Source organism: Hyperolius riggenbachi, chromosome 11, assembly GCF_040937935.1.
Source record: "Hyperolius riggenbachi isolate aHypRig1 chromosome 11, aHypRig1.pri, whole genome shotgun sequence".
NCBI lineage: Eukaryota > Metazoa > Chordata > Amphibia > Anura > Hyperoliidae > Hyperolius > Hyperolius riggenbachi.
This window is the reverse complement of record NC_090656.1, coordinates 20,884,266-20,904,177: the sequence shown is the minus strand read 5'-3', so window position 1 is coordinate 20,904,177 and position 19,912 is coordinate 20,884,266. Positions and strand designations below refer to the sequence as shown.

At 46.2% G+C, this 19,912-nt stretch overlaps 1 protein-coding gene across 18 annotated transcripts in view; it reads right to left on the bottom strand.

Annotated features, from left to right (window-relative positions):
• LOC137539170 (uncharacterized) overlaps positions 1-19,912 on the bottom strand; it is an 892,710-nt gene that overhangs the window by 479,585 nt on the left and 393,213 nt on the right. The gene's annotated exons all lie outside the window — the stretch shown is intronic.

Here is a 19,912-nt window from a genome sequence, read left to right as displayed (position 1 = left end):
TGCCATCAACCCCCCAAGATTGTCAGGACATAGTTGACTAATTAACACAGAACACCTCATTGTCTTCAGCTTCCGCACGGAACCGTGACATATCTTCCTCCTCCTGCTCTGATTCTGGCACCCCACTTAACGCTCAGTCGGCCGCCACCACCAAAGTGCCATCATCACAGGGCTCAGCAGTGTGGAAATTTTGTGTGTCTGCCTCAGATGAGAGCAATGCCATCTGTACTCTCTGCCACCAAAAATTGAGCCGTGGAAAGATCAAGACCCGCGTAGGGACAACTTCCTTACGAAGGCACATGATGACAAAGCACAAATTGCAATTGGATGACCACCTGAGGAAAAGCGGCACACAAAAGCAAAGCCACACACCGCAGTGGAAGACATCAGGCCACAATTATTTCTCAAAAAAGGTGATACCCACACTGTACCGTGATGTTGAAACTAAGGCAAGTGGTGTCATCTCTGGCACACAGCGTTGCGTCAAGGGCCATCTGACCACGTGGTCTGCAAAGCACGGTCAGGCCTGCCCGAAGACTAAGTCAGTCCCCACACACAGCATCTCTGCCTGCACGCCGTGTGACTGCCTGCCCTAAGACTAAGTCGCTCCCCACACAGCATGTCTGCCTGCAGGCCGCTTGACTGCCTTCTCCGCCACCACCAACAGGGTCCAGGACTCCAGGCGGATTCCTGAATTTTTAAGGTCGCTGCTAGCAGCGGCTACTATAATCATTTTTCTGGTGCGTGTACACGCCTGCCTAATTTTTCTGGCTGCACTGCAGCTGCAACAACAAAACAAAAGGCAAGTACATGTGTCAATTCCCCTTCGTGAAGAGGCTTGCGTATCACAATTAAGCAATGGCCGCCGGCTATATGAGTGTGTCGGGGGGGGGGGGTGGTTGGGGGCACACCCAAGATAATAAGGTCGTTGCTTCATTGTGGACAAACCAAATTCAATCAGCTGGACAGTCACTGTTGTTCTATCATTGAGCTACCACAGCCCGGCGACCATATGGGCTTGAAAACCGCCATGGCCTGTACTCTCGCCATGGTGAGCAAGGCCGTCACTACACAAACAGCTGTTTGCGGTGCATTACACAGTGAGTTTGGTGTGTCAGTGTGAAGCAGTACTCTAATTACAGTCCATGATTGATGTATACACATGCAAGATGTTTTAAAGCACTTTATGCCTCCAATTTAGCATTGCAAAGTGATTTCTGCCCATAAAACGCTGCTGTGCGTCAAAACCAGATTTTTCCCCGGGACTTTTGGCGTCTATCCCACTCCACCATGCAAAAACTCAGACGTTAGACCCCTTGAAACATCTTTTCCATCACTTTTGTGGCCAGCATAAATGTTTGTAATTTTCAAAGTTCGCCTCCCCATTGAAGTCTATTGCGGTACGAAAGTTCGTGCGAACCCGAACTTTTTTCGCATGTTTGCGTTCGAGGTTCGCGAATCTAAAATCGGAGGTTCGAGCCATCTCTAGTAGCCCAGCAGCCGTGCTGATCTATATGGCTGCAGTATTGTCTGAATCACACCAGAAACAAGCATGCAGCTAATTTTGTTAGATCTGATAATATTGTCAGAAACACCTGATCTGCTGCATGCTTGTTCAGGGTCTGTGGCTAAAAGTATGAGGCTGGGTGCACACATAGCAGAAACGCTAGCATTGCGTAAAAACGCTGCGTTTTTGCCGATAATGGAAGTCTATGGGCCGCAGGAAAAATGCATATAAAAAACGCATATGCATTTTCTATGCGTTTTACAGTATGCGATTGTGAAAACACTGGTTGTGTTGCATATTATGCAGTATGGCTGCCAAAACGCACATATTGAAAGTCAATGGTAAGGCAATGGTATACATTTTTCATGCGTTTTTCATGCGTTTTTCTAAGTGTTTTAGCTTAAAAAAATTGTTTTGTGATGCATTTTCACTTCCTGCTGTCTTCCTTGCGATTTGCATAAAACGCAATGGAAAAACGCAGTAAAAAAACTTATACAAAACGCATATGCGTTTTGTATTAGCGAACTCATTAAAACACAAGCAAAACGCTTGAAAAACGCAATACACCAAAAACGCAGTAGAAAAAAAAAAACGCACAAAAAAAAATGCACACAACAGTAACATAAAACTCAGCCTTTCACACGCTGTCATATGTGAACCCAGCCTAAAGCTACGTACACACATACGACAATGATCGTTTGTTGTGAACGACAAACGATATTTTAATTGATGAAAGAACGACTTAAGCAAAAGTAGTTTTTAAAAGTGTGTAACGATTTGATTGTTTGTTAACGAACGATCCGGAACAACATAACAGTAGAATACAGGAAAATGCGTGTTCTCTGCGACAGGCTCACGTCTAGCCATTATTATATCTTCTGTACAGTGAAGATGTCACATACGTTCCTGGAAGTGACATCATAGGAAGTTCCGCCCGTAACGAATGCTTCAAAACGTACGTTATACTATAAAACTAAGGTTATGTTTATTACATTACGAGAACTCATACTGTAGGTATGTAGGTAGAGCATTTACATAATACAGCGTTGAAAACACATAAAAAAAAAAAAACACTCTCTCCTGTTTTAGTGTCCATTAAAATGACAATTATGGTATAATCATGGAGCAATTAATGCGTCACAGGACACATTCATAGAACGAACGGTAAATAACGAAAACCACGTGTTGCGCTAGCGCATTAATATGAAAAGTTCTATGGAGATATAACAATATGCGCATGTCAAGCCTAGTACAAACGACCATTTTCTAACGATGTACATGTTTTGCAAACGATCGTCGTTTAAAAAAATCCGCCAAGGCAAATCTTTCGTTTTTAACGATCTAGCTCGTCCATCATTTGACTTAATGATCGTTGGAGTTTTTTTTAAAATGATCGTCGTTTTAAATGATCATGGAACGAGCATTTCAAACGACTATAATCACCTGTGTGTACGCACCTTTAAGCTGGCCACTAACGGTCCAATTTCTAGCGAAAAATCGTTCGAGCGATCAGAAATTCTGATCAGACGAAAAATCGTTCACTACACCATCAACTAACCAATCATTGCTTCCTATCTATCACGACCACCAAGAAAATCCAAATTTTCGTTTGACGAAAATTCATTCAGGCGACATTTTTTTCACTCGTTCATAATCGATTGTGTCCACCAATGGAGATTATTTACAATCAATCCGATCAGAATTTCTGATCGCTCGAACGATTTTTCGCTAGAAATTGGACCGTTAGTGGCCAGCTTTAGAGGCAGAGGGCCAGCAGGACTGCCAGGCAACTGGTATTGCTTAAAAGAAAATAAATATGGCAGCCTCCATATCTCTCTCACTTCAGGTTCCCTTCAGGGCTCGTTTCCACCATAGCGAATCCGCATGCGGCGGCGACATGCGGATTCGCTTGGTACATTGAAGTGGCCGGGGCTGTTTCCATATGTGCGGCGTGCGGGAGCGATTTGGCGGCGGGCCAAATCTGCACGACGGGACCCACAGAATTCGCCTGCGTCGGGAATCCGTGCGAATCGCCGCTAATGTATTTAATAGGAAAAACGCATGCGTTTTTTACATGCGTTTTTACCCGCGATTCGCGTGCGATTTCGCACCTTTTTCAATGTTATTTTGCCCTGGCAGTGTCATGGTTAATTTCGCATGGCACCCTGCCATGCGAAATCGCATGCGAAATCGCGGGTAAAAACGCATGCGGAAACGCATCCGCATGCGTTTTTACAAGCGTCGGGATGCCAGCGAAATCGCGTCGCAACAGTGGAAACGGGCCCTGAGGGCTGGAACCCACAGGAGCGCTTTTGGCAGCGTTTTGGCAGCACTGCGATACGCTAGCAGTTTGCCAAAACGCTGGGCTAATGTTAATGGATGGGGCAACTTCCACAGGAGCGTTTGCGTTTCCCAGAAACGCAAACGCAGGACCTGCAGCATTTTGGGAGCGTTAGCGCTTCAATGTAAAGTATTGAAACGCTAGCAGAAACGCTCAGCAAAACCTAAACTGAGCGGTTTTGCTAGCGTTTTGCGGTTCAGCACACTGTAAACAAAATGAAAAATAATTCACAGGACCAATCAGGATAAAAACGCAAAACGCAAAACGCTAGGCACCCGCTGGGGAAAAAAATACAATGTTGCAAAACACGACCAAAAACGCGCATGAATCCGCTTGCAAACCGCTCAGACAAAACGCTAGCGGTTGCGTTTTGCGTTTGCGGTTTTCAGTGGGTTCCAGGCCTTATGCTACGTACACACATGCGACAACGATCGTTCGTTGTCAACGACGAACGATCTTTTAATTGACGAAAGAACGACCGAAGTAAAGTTAGTTGTAAAAAGTATGTAACGATCACATCGTTAGAACGAACGTTACACCACGTAAAAGCACTTAATGCGCCTGCGCATAAAATTGTAAAGTTCCTTGGAGAAAAAGTGAAATGCGCATGTCCAGCCTGGTACGAACGATCGTTTCCAACGATGTGCCACTTTTGCTAACGATCGTCGGTGGTAAAAATCCGCCAAGACAGAACTTTGTTTTGTAGCGATTTGCCTCGTTCGTCGTTTGCCTTAATAGTCGTTGGTTCGTTTTTTGTAACGATCGTCGTTGGTAACGATCGGGGAACGATCGTTACAAACGACTATAGTCGCATGTGTGTACGCACCTTTAGAGTGGGAACACACTAGCACATAGTGGAAACCGCATATGCAATTCTGCCTAGTGTGTTCCTACCCTTTTTAAGGTTGGTTCCTGATTGCTGTGGATTAGGGATAGTCAAGAAGATGGTAATAATTTAAAGGTAATGCAAATGTTATGCAAATTTCATGCAAATGTTTAGACTAATCACCTGCGACATTTGATTGACTCATTTGCAAGCCATGTAAATATATATATATATATATATATATATATATATATATATATATATATATAATTAACATAGGATATGTTTCAGTTCAGAATCATTAGCATGTCAATGACCATCCCTACTCTGGGTACGGTGAGTGCTCATTCACACTTGAGCGTTTTGCTGGCGATTTTTGAAAGCGCTAGTGTAATAAAAGTCTATGGGCCCGTACTTGGGCAATTTGCGCTAATCGCCGCAAATCACCCAAAATCGCGAAATGCACACGTGTAGCCTGCACCATTTTCAGGCGAGTTCCCCGCGATCGCGTTTCAGTGCTATAGAAGCGCTAAACGCGGTCGCGGAGAAATCGCTGCACTGTCCAGTGATTTTTCCGCGTGAAGTCGCCGAAAAATCACTCCCCCAAAACGCCGGCAAAAATCGACTGCGTTTTGCATTTCTAAGTGTGAATGGGGCTATGCGGCGGGGAAGCTGAGCCCAAATGCTGCTTAAACCCATCAGAGGTGCAGACAGCCATGGACGGGCACTTCCTTAAACTTTCACATTTTTAGATTTTAATTTAAAAGTTCAAAACAAGCCAAAAAAGGGGAAAAAAGTATCAATAAAGAAATAAAGATCTCAAAATATTGAAGCACGAAGTAATGACTTTTTTTTTTTAATGAACGTCTCCGCCCACCCGACGCTGACAATGTGAAAAGCCTTTCTTCCCAGAGACATTTCGCTATTAGTCAGACGATAATGACCCCTTCGCTGGGCTAACCTTGGCACCTTATGTTTTAGTCCCCACAGAGACATTCCTGTAATTCAATTTATCAGCTATTATCAGAAATTATGAGCCTCTGCTCTTGTTGCATGCTGGCACTAAAACTCTTAACGGTCTTTCAAGCGCGGGAGCCTGAAGAGTGTAATGGAGGTGCTGCAGGTTTGGCTGCCCCGCCGCGGGTACAATCGCCGCGCAGAGTACATGAGATTGAGTCTCCTGGTAGCGGGGACTCTTCTGTACCGCCAATAATTGAGATATGCTTCGGGAAACGGATAGGCCGCTAAACGCCAACCTTTGGAGGAGCCAGCGACAAAGTATAAACCTCTCACAGTAATAATACCATAAAGATGGAGAGGATAGAAAAAGTTCAGTGGAAAACTTACAAAATTAAAGCTCCACTCCACCTAAAAAGGCTTTTTAATATTTTGGATGGACTAGAAAAGCGTTAAAGGGAACCTTCACTCAGAGGGATATGGATGTTTCCTTTTAGGCTGGCTTCACAGTAAGACGTTACAGGCGCATGTTAGTGCAGCAATGAAAACTAAATGTGCTGTGCACAGTCCCCACGTTCCGTTACATAGTAACGCAGCACGTTTAAACAAAGTGCTGCATGCTGTGCGTTATACACGGCTAAGCCGCGTTAGACTGTTTGCACATGCTCAGTAATGCTGGAGGAGGAGGTCTCCCCTTCTCCTCCGCGGCCAGCCACATGGCTAATTAATATTCACTGCACTGTGTGACATGCAGTGTTTACTTCCTGGAGCGGCCGCTTTGTGCAGCGATTGGCCGGCGGGACCACGTGATGCCGCATGCGTCCAAGAGTACGCATCACGGCATCACGGACGCATGAAGAGCCGCATGACGCGGCTCAATCTGATGTCCAACTTCAACCCCACTATGCGTTGCATTAGGGGCACGTTATGCGACCTTAACGTGGCATCTAACGCAACGTCTTAGTGGGAAGAAGAAGCCTTAGGCTAAGTTCACAGTGGGACGTTAAAGTCGCGTGTTAAAACAGCATTTAACGCAGAATAACTTACTGCAATGAAAAATCAATGCCCCGTTCACAGTGCACACGTTGCGTTAGTGACTAACGCTGCACGTTAAGTAAAAGTACTGCATGCAGTGCGTTATACACGTTATTAGCTGCGTTGGACTGTTTGCACATGCTCAGTAATGACTTGGAAGCATACTTTTCATTGCCTGTATTTTTTACTGTATCTGCTGTATGCGACGGTAACGCTGCGTTGCCACTTTTTGGGCGTGTTGCGTTGTAAGCTTGCGGTGCGACTTTAACGTGGCATCAAAACGCAACGTCCCACTGTGAATCTAGCCTAAAGCTTGATTTACACCATGCCAAAGTGCCAGCACAGCATAGGACTGTGGCAGTGCCTGCTGCTTGCAGGAGTGGGTGCATGCAGGGCCGGGCCGAGGCAGAGGCGAGAGAGGCTCCAGCCTTAGGGCGCAGTGTAGGAGGGGGCGCACAACTCACTCAGCTATCATTGCCCTATTGTGTTTGAAGCAGAGAGAAATAAGAAAAGGGGATACATGGTAGTGACTGCAAGCCAGATAACTAGAGATTTAGGTGTTGGGGGCCCTCGGGCGCCTCTATGGGCTCTATTCATAAAAAAGTTGTGGCGAAAAAACTCCTGGAGGGAAAATACCGCAGCGGTATTTTACACTTCTGGGTGGTCATTCATAGAAATCTTGCCAGCTGTGATGCAAGTGCGGAGATCTCCCGCTGAAAGCTGGCGGTAAGCTGTCAGAAGGCATGCGGAAACACTTCAGCCGGCAGAGTCCCTCCGTGCGCTGCTCTCTCTGGGAGGTCTGTCCCATTCACTTGTATGTAATCCGCAAAATCAGAGGAAGCGGTATTTCCCGTCCACATACCGCTTCCTCTAAACTTTATGAATGGCCATTTGGTTACTTTTTTCTAGATAAATCTAGAAAACACTGGAGAAGGCGGAAATTTCTCGCTCTGCTGGGGGATTGTAGATTTTCATGCGGGAACAGATTTTATGAATGCCCACTTTGCTAAATGGACGGGAAAATCCGCTGTTTTGAGCGGAAAACTTGCGGTAACCTTTTATGAATAGAGCCCTTTGTCTAATAGTAATCAGTGTGTGACGGCTGGGGTGGGAGGGATGGAGGGGTGCACTTTGGTGTCTCAGCCTTGGGTGCTGGGAAGACCTTGTCCCGGCTCTGGGCGCATGCAGGGGTGGACCTACCATGAAGGTGGCAAAATCTAGGGGGGCACCTGCCTCCTCTCTACTCTCCTGCCCGCCTTCCTGTCACACACACTCTACTCTCCTCATCCGCACATTTCCATCCTCATTCAACCACTGGCACCTGCCGCCATTCCCTATGACATCATAAGCAAGTGAGGTGTCAATATATACAGTATGCCTCTCATCAAGGCATGCCATTGTAAACCCCATCATGGAGAGATCCCCTTGGCCAGAGGGGAAGCACGCGACATATAGTACCTCTGCATTAATACTTTACCTGTCTGACACCCGTGCATGTGCGGACTCCACTTCCAGGGGTACATATACACTGGGGGGGGGGGGGGGGGGACAGTGGCCGGGAGTTTCTGTCAAGTTTGTGCCATTACCACCACACACTTGATCGTGCATGTAGGCAGTGGCGTAGCTAAAGAGCTGGGGGCCCCGATGCAAGTTTTACATTGGGCCCCCCCCCCCCCCAAGTGCTCTAAACATAACAATTGATACGGCGCACCAAAACCTGCCAATGGTAACTACAGTGTCAGAGGTGAAAGAAGGAAAATGGGAACCGTTTGTTAATGATTACCACTATTCAAAGTATCTATAGAAGTGATTATTATGAGCACAGGACCAATAGAAAGCTAATACTGTAGTTGAGGGAGGGCCCTTCGGGGCCCCTCTGGCCCAAGGGCCCCCTGATGCGGTCACTACCTCTGCACCCCCTATTGCTACACCCCTGCATGTAGGCCTGAGATTTTCCAGCATGTCCGATCGATAAATGCGACCAGTATCGGCCTTAAATTGGTTGCATCATCGATTGGGCATGCTTTTGGCAGCATCGATTTTTATCTGATTTGATAATAATTGATTTGATGGTCGATTGGCCACCAACTCTACAGATGTGTTCTTTACAGTAAGAGTGATTAAGATGTGGAATGCATTGCCACAGGAAGTAGTTATGGCAAATTCTATACCGGCATTTAAAGGGGGCTTAGATGCTTTCCTTGCGTTGAAAAATATCCATGGCTACAATTACTAGGTAATGCCTAATGATGTTGATCCAGGGATTTTATCTGATTGCCATCTGGAGTCGGGAAGGAATTTTTTCCCTTTAGGGGCTAATTGGACAATGCCTTGTAAGGGTTTTTTCGCCTTCCTCTGGATCAGCAGGGATATGTGAGGGAGCAGGCTGGTGTTGTACTTTGTTCTCTGGTTGAACTCGATGGATGTATGTCTTTTTTCAACCCAAATAACTATGTAACTATGCATGGCCACCTTAAGGCTGCTTTCACAGTGGGACGTTAAAGTCCCACGCTACAGCAGCCTGTAACGCAGCCCAACTGACAGCAATGATAAATTAATGTCCACGTTGCGTTGGAGTATAACACAGCACGGAAAATGAAAGTGCAGCGTGCTGTGCGTTATACTTGTATGTGGCTGCGTTCGGATGTTTGCAGATGCTCAGTACTGTTTGTTTTTTTAAATTTGACGCATGCGCTGTTTTTGTTCGATAGTATGCGTTAAAAAGTATGCATCACGTAAGCATGAAGAGATGCATAACGCGTCTCTATATAACGTCCAACTTCAAAGCTAACATGCGTTGCGTTAGGGGCACGTTATGCGACCTTAACGTCGCATCTAACGCAATGTCTTAGTGTGAAAGAGCCCTAAAAGTGTGGCCACATTTAACCTTCAGAACATTAGAAAAACAAGTGCTATTGCTAGCCACATTATACAGAAATACATACAAACATTTCCCCATCATGTCTTTTACTGTATGGCACTTATGAAAATAACAGGAAGGGAGTGAAACTTTTCAATGATGATCCAGACAGGTAGAGATTCTTAACTTTTCTCGATGTACAGACACCACATAAAAGATAGAGATGAACACTGATTGTATACAGGTTGGAAATGGGACAATCATATGCACTTTACAACCTTGTTGTTTGTCCCAGTTGACCATTTGTAACTAAACAATAAGGTGGGCATGAACAGAAAGTAGATGGGATGGGCAGGAAGTAGATGGAATGGGCAGGAAATAGATGGGATGAGCAGGAAGTAGATGGAATGAGCAGGAAGTAGATGGGATGGGCAGAAAGTAGATGGGATGAGAGGAGGAAAGTAGGGAGGGTCAATGAGAAGTAAATAATTGATGCAGAACACTAGGGGGCCTCCTTCACCCATCTTATTAGCTTTTTATTGGTGCTATGCTGATAATGTTAAACTATGTAATCCTTAACAAGCTATTTTCTTACTCTATTTACACCTCTGACACTGCAGCTGTCCTTGTTAGTTTTTGGGGCTCCATATCAATAAAGTGCTTGGGGCCCCATGTAAAACTCGCACCGCTCCTTTTTTTAGCGCTAGCGATTTTAAAGAAAACCTGTAATGAGGAAAGAAATCCCCTGGGGGGTACTAGTTACCTTGTGAGGGCGAAGCCTCTGCATCCTAACGAGGCTTCCCCCGTTCTTCTCTGTCCTTCCGTTGTCCAGCTGCAGCCCCCCGAAGTGCGGCGATGTAAATATTTACCTCCCTGGATCCAGCGCAGGCGTACTAGCCGATCTCCCTTCGGGATAAGGTGGAAATAGCCGAACCCAATCGATCTGCTCTACTGCGCAGGCGCGAGTCCCCTTGCGCCTGCGCAGTAGAGCGGATACTATCAGGTTCGGCTATTTCTGCCTTATCCCGAAGGAAGAGCTGCTACTGCACCTGCGCTGGATCCCGGCAAGCTAAATAAATCAGCGCTTATCAGCGCTTGTCGGGGGAGGCTTCATCTCTGGTTCACTTTAAGCATAAGGGGGTTGGGTTAATTTTCCTGGGCTTAGCTGGCTTGGGAGGGGTTGCTGGGGGGAAGAAGTTTAAATAGGGAATGTGGAGCTATAGGAGCCAGGAAGTGCGGGAAAGTTTAGAGGCACCACCCACCCACCAACCCATGTTTTGAATAATTGTTGGTTTTCACGTTTTTACGGTTAGCACTTTTCGTCATTGCAACCTGAGGGTTTAAGGGCTCCGGAGATACGTGGTTGGTTATGGTGGAGGTCTTCGCTGCGGGGCGGACACCTAGATGGATAAAGTCTTCAGCGAGTATTAATTGATTGGAGGCAATCGGCTGTCCCCGAGTCGGCGCACACGGCTGGGGGCCGGGTCTTACCTAGGCTGCTCGCCAACAAAGTTTTATTCCTCCGGATCCCACCCTTCTGGGTTTTTCTTTATGTTTACAAGAGTAATGTTTACACAGTTTTTTATTGTTTGAAAAATTATCAATAAACATGGGCTGCTTTGGCCTAAATTTTCCAAAGATGCAAGCAGTCCGTGTGTTTCACTTAAGTGGGAATGTTTGTGGGTTAATTGTGGCTCAGTATGGAACGTTAAGCCATGCCCAGTATCAAGCAAATATAGCACTTCAATTCAGTGTCACTGTTCATGTTGAATGACTCAGCGCAGTCAGATTGCAAGCTCTTCAGCCATTGCCTACACCCCCTAGGCGTTCATTCTGCACGTTCTAGCTCATACTGTTTGGTCGCCAGCGTTCTGCGCACAGATAAAACCCTAACAGAGCGAGTCGGAGGAGCTGACAGATTTGTTTCTCGCAAGAATGAAATGATTGTGTCTGCGATACGAACGGGCGGGCGGGAGGAAAATGGATCACACGCATTCTTTTTACAAATAATCGTCAGCGCTCCATAGAAAGACACCGAGGACGGGTAAAACAAAAGCATCATCTGTAACTTGATATTCGTGCGATGCGGACAGATTGGGTACAGCTGTTCTCTATATGTAGATACAAATCTTAACTATTAAGAGCCCCTCTCTCGCCATTTATCTGCGCTGGGCCACTGAGAAACCTCCTGTCTCCTTTCCCATCATCCTTTGCAGACAGCAAATCCTTTAGCGGCGAATGCCTCCGCAAGAAGGATCAGGGTGCGACTCGGGCACGGCGCCGCTACAATAACAGCCCTTCGCTTTGTCTTTATGAAGTGACTGCGATTACTTTGCGTTAACGTGAAGTCCTCGTCTTCGCCGGCGACAGGTCATACTTTACTGCCCGGGAGTAGCAAAAAAAATCCAATGTTGCTAAATAAAATATTAATACTGCTGTTATTTTGGCAAAGCATTGTGGATGTGCGCGGGAGTGGGCGCTAAGAAAGCGATTGTTGTTATTTTGCCGCTGATGCGTAAATCCTTGCAGCTTTTGAGAGACGTGACAAGGCAGTGGGGAACAACGCTCTGGATTAAGGATGGGAACACACTTAGCAGAAATGCTAGCGTTGCGGAAATTGCAGCGTTTTTGGCAGTCAATGGGACGCATCAAAAAACGCATATAAAAAAAGCATATGCGTTTTGTATGCGTTTTACAATATGCATTTTAAAAATGCTGGTCTTGTTGCATTTTTTTTTCAAAAACGCATCAAAACCGCACATAATGAAAGTCAATGGTGATGCAATGCAATGCGTTTTGTTTGCGTTTTTCATGCGTTTTTATATGCTTTTTTTGTAGTTTTCTGATGTATTTCCGCTTCCTGTTGTCTTCCTAGTGATTTGCATAAAACGCAATACAAAAATGCATGGAAAACGCATACAAAACTTGTATATGTGAACTACAAAAGCATTAAAACGCACACAAATTGCACTACAAACGCATGTACAGAAAAACTGCAAACGCACTACGAATGCAAAAACGCACATGACAGAAAACGTGACCTTTCACGCACTGACAAGTGTGCACCCAGCCTCAAGCGGAATCTAGAGCTCAAATATTGGTTTACCTTTTTAGATGTGGACATCATTATGTAACATATTGGATGGAGAGGTTGTTAGGTTGACACTGCAACTGCTCTAGCCTCTGTAGAAGCTCATATTTGCGCGAAACGGTCATAAGGCTTACAGTGCCCAGCACCCACCATCACCCACACTGCCGCCCAGATTGGTATGTTGCGTGTTTGCACAGATGTGTTTTTTATGCTAGTAACTTTGTCACACTATGGAATAAACAGTTGACTGCAGTGCCGGTCTCCTCTCCTCTCTCTTCTTCTCCTGTTCATTATGTAAAATGATTACCTTCAGTATTGCTGTTATTCTGCATAACCATGTGCAGAGTGCAGGCCCAGATTTACATCACAGGAGCCTATAGGCACAGATGTCCTGGCGCCCTAGACTCCGCCCTCCATGAACGTACAAACCCCCGCTGGACCGCACTGCAAGTGTGCTGGCATTCCTAGCTGTCACTTCTCCCTTACTTCCCTTGCCCTTCATAGCTACAGGTGTTCCATAGCATTAGGTAGCCAGAGGGAACTTTAATATTAAGTAGCTAATGGTGCCCCCAACTGAAAAGAGATCTTGTCAGTGGAATGCCAAGAGCAGGGTGAGTAATCTCTCATTTACACTTTTCTCAGGACTCTGCATATGGGAGGGTAGTGAGCTGCCTTTCCATCATCAGGCGCCTGTAGGAAAGTGCCTACAGTGCCTTATGGTAAATCCGGCCCTGGCAGAGTGTAATGCTGGAGTGACATACTGGCAGTGTTGCTCTAAACCGTGAGACCAGTCTTATAAGCAGGGCTGTTAAATACCGCTCACCTGGTCTCAGACACGCCCCTTAAAGGAAACACGAGGTGAAAATAAACTGATGAAATGAACAATTGTATCTATCCTTTTTTCCTGTATCAACTAAAAATTATGTTTTTAAATATCCCAGAGTTTTGTTTTATATTTAATCTACTTTTTAAGTTTTAACTATGTCATGGTCTCTGTTCAATGACCTATTAATTGAAGATTTATCTAGCCGGTAAATCTAACAGAATGTACTGACAGCACCAATGTGTGCGATCCCCAGCAAAACCTGCATTAACCTCCTTGCCGGTTATCCCGAGCTGAGAGGAGGATTGCTCTGGCCCTGCTGGGCCGATTTACATAATTTTTTTTTTAAAACACGCTGCAAGCACTTTGCTTGCTGCGTGTTACCTGCGATCACCGCCGCTCGCCGCGCTGCCAATTCGCCGCTACCCGCCGCGTTAGAGGCCCCCCCCCCACGCCGAGACCCCGTGCGCAGCCTGGCCAATCAGTGCCAGGCAGCGCTAAGGGCTGGAGCGGGACTCCCGCTGACGTCATCGCGATCGTCGCCATGGCGACGGGGGAAGCCCTAAAGGAAATCCCGTTCAGAACGGGATTTCCTTATGGGCGAGTGCCCCGGCGGCGATCGGAGGGGTGGGCTAGCTACATGATAAAAAAAAAATTATGCAAAAAAAACCTTCCCTGCGGCTGCGGGAATCAGAACGGCAGGACTTCACGACAATTGGCGTTACGCGGTCCTGGGAGAGCCTCCGCGTTCACGCCAATCGGCGTGACACTGTCGTAAAGCAGTTAACACAGATCTGTACAGCAGTCTTGAAAAAGGGACAAATTTGAAATTTGGTTCCCAAAGAGGGAGAGTTGGGAGCTATGAAGCAGTCACCAGCTGTAATCAGCACACTGACACACCCAATGAGCATTGTGCTGCCACCAGTCCTGTGGAGCGGCAGTCGCTGCAGTTAGCAGAAAAGTCCATGTATGGTATAAGGAAGCTTTTAATCTGAAGAATGCTCAAGATACATAATTACAAAAAAAAAGTACATATTGCATCAAAAAGAGTTTCCTAATAATAGCATGAAGCCTGTTTGCAGGCGGTGGACGGGGTGAGGAGGCCGGCCAGGAGGAATTATTACTAAAGTCGGTGTGGAAAGCCCCCATGCCACACTCCGCCGCGTCCATTCTTTAGGCGAGGCCAGACATTTGAAGGACGCCTATCACTTCATAAATCAACTTGCAGTTTAGATTATGCTGGCAGCACCTTTAAGGAACAGATCGGGATCATCAGGGAAGAGTAGGAGCCGCGGCGAGGCCTTGACTGCATACAGGTGTTTACCTTCACAGATGAGCCACAAATGACTGGATCTTTGACAGCTGTAGATGCGATCAACGCAGAGCAGCTATTATTGGCTGTGGTCACAGAGGGGCTCCGGGGCCCTCTCCCCCCCACCATGTCTCCACAGCTGATAACATTTGGCTGAACTTTTCCCATCCTAGCCTCCCTCCTGACTGCAGGCCGTCAGAAGAGACAGAAGGGGGGTCATGGGAGGAAAGGATCATTGACTGGGCTGTTTGCTGTCTATTATGGGGGAAGGCAGGAGATGGGAGCGAAGGATCAGAGTGACACAAGCTCAGGGTAATCAGTCAGGAGACCTCCCTCCATTTACTGACGCCTAACAGGAAGGAAAGTGGGATTGTGCCAGGTCACCGGGTGCACTACAGGGACTGCGTGACAGATAAGAGACCCCCAACCGATGGCAGACAGCTGACAGAGAGGGAATGTGATAGTCCGAGAGGATGGGTAGATAGATAGATAGATAGATAGATAGATAGATAGATAGATAGATAGATAGATAGATTTTGCGAGATTAACACGAAAAAAATCCCCATTCACACTTGCCGATTTTTTTGCAATCGTGTTTAGCGCTTCTATAGCTTTGAAACGCAATTGCCGGGAAATCGCCTGAAAATGGTGCAGGCTACGCGTTTGCGTTTAGCGGTTTTGGGCGATTTGCGCAAATCGCCCAAGTAAGAACAGGCCCATAGGGTTTCATTTAAAAGCGCTAGCGTTTGAGCGTTTTGTCGAAATCGCGTCCAAACGCTCTAGTGTGAATGGGCCCTAATGCCTGGCATACACGGCTCGTTTTTATGCGCTGGATCGAGCTAGCGGCTCGATGCTGGCTCGTCCGTGCGGATCGATTGCCGCTCGTCCCCGCCGGCGCTTCCTTATCAACGCTCGATTCCCTACCATTGTCCGCAGGCGGGAATCGAGCGGGCGTGGGCCGAGCGGCAGTGGCGTAGCTAAGGAGCTGTGGGCCCCGATGCAAGTTTTACAATGGGGCCCCCAAGCACTCTATACATAACAATTGATACGGCGCACCAAAACCTGCCAATGGCAGCTACAGTGTCAGAGGTGCAAGAAGGGGATGGGGAGCAGTATGTTAATGATTCCCACTAATCAAAGTATCTATTAGAAGTGACTATTATGAGCACAGGACTAATAGAGAGGTAATACTGTAATTGAGGGAGGGCCCTTCGGGGCCCCTCTGGCCCAAGGGCCCTGATGCGGCCGCTACCTCTGCACCCCCTATTGCTACGCCCCTGCCGAGCGGCTTGATCGGACCAGCTGAATATTATCAGCTGGCCGGATCAGCTGGTCGATACACGGTACAGAAACGTACCATGTATCCCCAGCATAAGGCTCTCACAACTTTTCTTGTGAAACACCTAAAAAAAAATCTCTTGCTATTGTTCAAGCATGAATGTTGAATTGACTTCTTATCAATCTTATCAGCTGCTTGAACAATAGAAAGATATATTTTTTAGGCGTTTCACAAGAAAAGTTGTGAGAGCCTAAAAGACCGCTGTTGAGTGTGTGTATGGGGCTTAATGCAATTATCGTTAATACGGAAAAAAAATCAGAAAAAGGGCGCCACGATAAATATCGATAACAACATTAGAACATTACAGTATGTTATCGTTATAGAAGCTTGCAACGTTATAGTTTTTGTCATATTATTTTGTTTGTGTGTACACATTTTATGTTATCAAAGATATTGTTACTAGAGATTATTGTTTCCATGTGTAAAAGGGTGTTTCTGCAGAGGGAGTATTTAGGGTTAGGGACCACCTGGGGGGGTGGCTAGGGTTAGGCACCACGCGGGTGGTGGTTAGTTTTAGGCACCACCAGGGGTGGTGGTCAGGGTTAGGCACCACTGGGGGGGGGAGTGTTAGGGTTAGGCACCACCAGGGCAGTGGTTAGTTTTAGGCACCACCAGGGGTGGTAGTCAGGGTTAGGCACCACTGGGGGGGTTAGGGTTAGGCACCACGCAGGTGGTGGTTAGTTTTAGGCACCACCAGGGGTGGTGGTCAGGGTTAGGCACCACTGGGGGGGGGGGAAGTGTTAGGGTTAGGCACCACCAGGGCAGTGGTTAGTTTTAGGCACCACCAGGGGAGGGTTCTGTGTGAGAGTGGGGTTGGGTTAAGCTGTACTGTTGAATTACGGAACGATTTTTAACGTTAATATTTTTTAGTTATTATTTCCTGTCTGTTTTAACAACGTTATTTATCGTTAACCTAGTTTGACAACGATGTTTATCGCTATCAGATTTAGTTATCCACCAGCGCCATTTCGTTATCCAGCCCTTTTTTCACGGCGCCCTTTTTTTTCATGCAATAGATAGATAGATAGATAGATAGATAGGTGGGTGGATAGAAAGGGAGACAGAAAGATGGAAATGAATGGATGGATGGAGAGTTCAGGTGTTCATACTCATATCGATTTTTATATTTGATTCCCTCCTGGAATCTATTGAAAATCGTTGTGCTGTGTGTGGTAGGAATCAATTCTTCTCTGTATCAATCTATAATAATAATCCTAATAATCCTAACATTTGTATAGCGTTTTTTCTCCTGTTGGACTCAAAGTCAGCAAGCAAGGTAGAGTAACCTGTGGGATTTTTCATATTATTAAAATAATAAGGCTGGTTTCACACTGCATATTGGTGTTAGCGACACGGCGTGTCGGGCCCGCCGCACAGCATCGCCAAAAACAGACCTTCAGGGAATACTACGTTAGTACACGGGTATAGCATGGGTGCACAGTAATGGAGGTGCATGATCAGGTAGGACACAAAAGGAGGAGGACCCTGCCCAAAGGCTTACAATCTAGAGGGAGAGGTAAGGACACGAACGGTAGGGGACCAGAGTTCAGCTGTGGGTTTAGAGCACTTGTGAGGGGTAGTAGGCCAGAGTGAAAAGGTGAGTTTTGAGGGCCTTCTTGAAGATGTTGAAGGAGGGGGCTGCCCTAATGGGTGGAGGTAACGGTAGATTCATATTCATGGGCCATCTACAAGCTCACTTTAAAGCGAACTTCCAGACTAAAAAGCTACTCAGCAGCACCGAAAAGGCTTGGAGTTTCTTTAACAGTTTCACAGCATCAGAACTTTGTTTTTCTTACCCAAGCCTCATTTTTAGCTGCACAGAAGAAAACTGCCTGGGCACTTTTCCCCTGATGCTGTGCAAAAAATGATGGGATTTATAATATTGGTGGTCTCATTCTGCTGTTTTGGCGCAACTTTTTTTTTTAATTTTGAATTTGAGACTTGAAGCCTAGCGCACACAGCTGGGAGGGGTGATCAGAACACAGGACAGTTGGAACTGTGTCTCATGCTCCCTGTCACCTCCTTTTAACCAAAAAGATGGCTGCCCCCATGAAATCACAAATATTTGCCTGTTCTTTTATAACAGGGTGTGTAAAGCCGGGTCTACACGGCACGATGTGTCTTTTCAATCGAGCCGCATAAGATCGGACAGGTCCGATCTCGAGCGAACAATAGCAGGGAATCGAGCGGAAGATAAGTGGGGACGAGGGGGGTTCGAATCCAACGCATGCGCGGACGAGCGGGGACGCGGCGGTTACACGCGGGGATGCGGCAGAGTCGATCCGGCGGCTAATCGAGCCGTCGGATCGCTCCGTGTAGACCCAGCTTTAAGAGATTATATTACCTATCTATTTTAATTAACATAACTAATGCAACCTAATGACAGTATGTTTGTTTAGGCCAAAGTTCCCCTTGACGACAAGTTGTACTGTTTAATAAAAATGTAAGATTATTTTGTTTTTTGTTTATGTGGATTTCACATTTATATATGCATAACACAATAGTCCAGTACATATTATTAATAATACTCCAGTATAGTCTACAAAAAGAAGTAATGTAGAAAGGCGCTCTGACACCTGGTGGTCATACGTGGAAATGAAGCAGTAGCCATTAGGCCGCTTGTATAGCAGGAAATCAGGGTGAAGTCATCTGCGCTCTCCCCATAGCAGCCAGCCAGGCACCAGCTGTCAGTCGTACAGTCATACCGCTGTTAGCAATTAGCAGTTTACCTTTGCTTTACGCATGAATATAAATTAGCTGCATAGAAAACTTGGGCTGTGTTTGTTTTTCTGTCTCCTTTTCTCAGAGGTTTATTCCCACAGAGATATCAGCAGTATATTTTGTTTGAGGATTAACAGTAATTATTATTCCCTATATTTATGTGGCAGCAGCACACCGCAGAGTCCTCTACTGCCCAAAAAACAATGCACCCGAATGGTATACGCTCCCCGCCCAATAACCTCTGGCTCTGAATGGCGTCTTTATATTCTGCAGGGGTGGGCTTCAGAGGAAAGTAAGCCTCTGATTGGCCAGCCCAAAGAAAGAGCTTCCAGCCAATCAGTTCTCCCTGAGTCACTCCATCCAACTGTCCAGCCTATATGAGTTCCCACTCCGCATGGTTGGTATAAAGGATTGGGGGATGTGCTGGAGCCATATTTGATGACGTCATTGGGTGTATACATGCACATTACCCACGCTGCCATTCAGAGTGGCACAAGGAGAATCTATTCTATCGATTTGGGCGCAGGGTAAAGCCGTTAAATGGTTCACTCTGCTTCTGCACAAGTCCCGGCGGCCTTAATTACTATTCCCCCTGGATAGTGGAGGAAAAGCGTAATTCGGCTTCCAGTTATTGCTGGCAGCCGAATTACAGTGTTTTTAGAGTCATTTGTGCTCCATCTTTTGAAGGCCCCCAAATCAGTCAGTTAGCGGTGCTATAGTTGTAATTCCTATTATGGTTTATGGTGGCGCCGACTGTGCCCAAATCTCCTGCGCTGTTTTTGCAGCGCTCGGCTAGAGTGGAGTATAGAAGGATGCATATCAGATGATCAAATGTCTGCTAAAAATTGTATTTACTAATTTGTCCATATTTGTAGTTTTTTTAATAGTAGTTTTATTAGTGATAGAGCGTTATTTATTCACCTTATTGGTACCTTTGGTAGAAATAACCTGAAGAAGCCGACTGCACCCAGCAAAACATGTTGTGCTAATAAGAGTCACTAATGAGGAGGTAAGACCCATCAGCAATGAGCAGATCATTAGTTTTCATTCTAAAGCCTTGAACACATGTGCAAGGAATGTCGCCCAGGAAGATCGAGGCC